The sequence below is a fragment of the Nestor notabilis genome, unplaced genomic scaffold (genome assembly GCF_000696875.1).
Source record: "Nestor notabilis isolate BGI_N333 unplaced genomic scaffold, ASM69687v1 scaffold17128, whole genome shotgun sequence".
NCBI lineage: Eukaryota > Metazoa > Chordata > Aves > Psittaciformes > Psittacidae > Nestor > Nestor notabilis.
In genome coordinates this window covers 12,646-15,586 of record NW_009940800.1, presented here as the reverse complement: position 1 = coordinate 15,586, position 2,941 = coordinate 12,646, and positions in this window count along the sequence as shown.

The following is a 2,941-nucleotide window of genomic DNA, read 5'->3' as shown; positions in this document are numbered from 1 at the left end:
GGTGCCTGCAGGAGCTCTTGGGCTCACCTCCCCTTCCCAATCTCGGCCCTTCTCTACTTTGCACCCCCAGGGCTAGATCAGCTGCCTGCAGGGGTGTTGCAGCTTTCTCCTGTCGATGCTGTAATTTGAGGTCTGCTACAGAGCCAGTCTTAAACCTTCACACCCAGCTAAACCACAGCAGTGCTGGTCTGATAAGGGACATTTAAGCAGCACAGGCTCTGTTCCCACTGCGCTTACTCAGTTACTCAGATGACACCTTGTCAGTGCAGATGTGGCCACAAGTAGGATTTGGCCTGTCCTTCCCGGTATTGTGCACCAGGATAATGGAGTTTGGGCAGAGCTGTGGGTTTGGGACTGTGAAATACTTGTGTAGAGGGTTTGTGTCTGACCCTGCAAACACTCATGCATATGATGTTACCTGACCGACAGAGAGCTCCAGGTTTCCCATGGGAAAAGAAGCACAGGCCTTGCACACCCCAGAGCCTCTCTTCCCCAGTGCCTCCAGAAGCTCTCCCTGTGATCCTGCTGCAGTTTACTAGTTGGAGGCACTGGAGTGCCCCAGCTGCTGACTTCGGTGAGCTCCAGCCCTCAGTCAGCTGCTCCGGGAGGATGAGACAGATGTGGGCGCATCCACACTTGGCAGCAGATCAAAGGCAGGTGCTGACACTGGTTCTGGCTGTTGCCTCCACGCCTGTCCTTGCCTGCAGCAGTCGAGGTACAGCTTTCTGCTGCATGGGAACCAGCTCTCGGGAGCAAAGGCAATGCTCTGGTGAGCTCTGGTGAGCTGCTTTGAGGAGGGATGGTGCAGCCCTGGAGTTGGAGAACAGTGATGACACTCACCAGCAGAGATGTGGCCCCACATCTCCTGGGGGCTGTGCATGGGATGAGAGCCCTTGTGACAAGGCACAGAGCCACGCAGGCGGGTGGAGGTGGCCCCTTCTCCTCCCTGCCCAGGTGTGGTGTGGCACGTACCTGTCCCAATGGCTGATCAGGGCAAGGTTGAGCTAATGGAGCTGTCTCCCATCAGTGCATTTCCACCCAGCCCATTTCCTTCCCAGTAGAGACCATTGTTTGACACACTCCCTGTTCTTGCTCTGCCTGTGGATCACATGGAGCAATGAGCAGCTTTGCCAGGGTCACCCTGGAAGGCTGCAGCAACTCATAGAACCACAGAACCCCAGACTGGTTTGGGTCGGAAGGGACCTTAAAGCTCATCCAGTTCAACCCCCTGCCACAGGCAGGGACACCTTCCACTAGAGCAGGTTGCTCCAAGCCCCTGTGTCCAACCTGGCCTTGAACACTGCCAGGGATGGGGCAGCCACAGCTTCTCTGGGCACCCTGTGCCAGCGCCTCAGCTCCCTCACAGGGAAGAGCTTCTGCCTAAGATCTAACCTGAATCTCCCCTGGTTAAGTTTGAACCCCTTGTGCTGTCTCTACAGCCCCTGATGAAGAGTCCCTCTCCAGCATCCTTGTGAGATTCTCGTAAATCAAACACCCCCAAGTCTTTCTCCTCAGGGCTGCTCCATCCATTTTTCTTCCACCCTGTATTTGGATTGCCCCAACCCAGGGGCAGCACCTTGCTCTTGGCCTTATTGAACTCCATAAGGTTTGCACAGTCCCACCTCTCCAGCCTTTCCAGGCCCCTCTGGATCCCGTCCCTTCCCCCCAGTGTTTCAACCACATCACACAGCTTGGTGTCAGCCACAGACTTGCTGAGGATGCTCAAACCCACTATGTTCCCACTATTCATGTCACCAACACAGATGTTAAACAGCACTGCTCCTAGTACCAACCCTTGAGGAACACCACTTGTACCACGGCCCCGTGTGCCTTGATGTAAAACACAAGCCCCAGCCTCCAGTGCAGCATGTTGGGAAGGTCTCATTCCACCAGAAAACCTGAGCAGTGGAGTGACCCCATGTCCAAGTAGACTGGGACAGGCAGGGCCCCCAAATCTGCATGGAGACCATGCCACTGCTCAGGTCCGTGCTGCCACTTCCCAGTGCAGCAGGGAGGAGGAGGAGAGGTGACGAATTTGACCTGCAGCCCCCACCACAACCATCACCACAAGGGCTGCAGCCACTGTGCCCTCCCTGTGCGTCAGCCAGGCTGCGTGGGATCGGAGCATGGGGCCACCCAGTCACCCTCAGGGGCACACAGAGCTGCTTTGTCCTGTGGAAACAGCCTCTCTCGCAGCCAGGCACAGTGAAAAATAGAAAATAACTGTAAATAAGAAACACTGTAAAGACCTGGGGGGGGGAGGGAAGAGCTGTGTGAGCAAATGCTGAAAGCCACATGGGTAGGAAATAGATTGTAATCTCCCCAATGAACTCCAGTTCATCTGTGTGAGCAACTGTGAACCAGGTTTGATGCTACCAGTGCCTCTTTCCAGAGGGGACCCTTGTGTGACCAGGGTGTCTGTGTGCTCTGTACAATAAAGACCCCAAAGCCACAGGTGAATGGGACTGTATTTAAACAGAGGTGTTGGAAAAACTAACCCCAGTGTTGGCATGGATGGGGGGTTTTTTCCGTGCAGGGAGGTTTGCCAGCAGACTTGGCTTTTATTCTGAGTTTTTTGAGGAGCAAATGAGCTGGAGGAGCCAGGCCAGGCTGGTGTTACTCAAGAGAGCTGCGACATCCACCAGCTCCTGGTTCGGATGGGCCCTGGGAGTCTTTGCTATTGCCTTGGACCACATCCTGTACCAGGAGTCCTGAAACAAGGAGTCCTGCCTGTGCAAGGGCAAAGACCTAAACGTGGCCCAGAGCATCATTATTTTCCTTTATAAGCACTTAGTTAATCATGTAGAGGTGTTTTTTCCCCCCCAAGACATTACCCCTGTGCCAGCCCTGCAGCCCAGAGGGGAGTTCATCATCTACAGCCAGTTCACCAGCGTCTGTTTCCTTCTTGACCAACCCCAAATCTACTGGTGAAGCCTCTTGC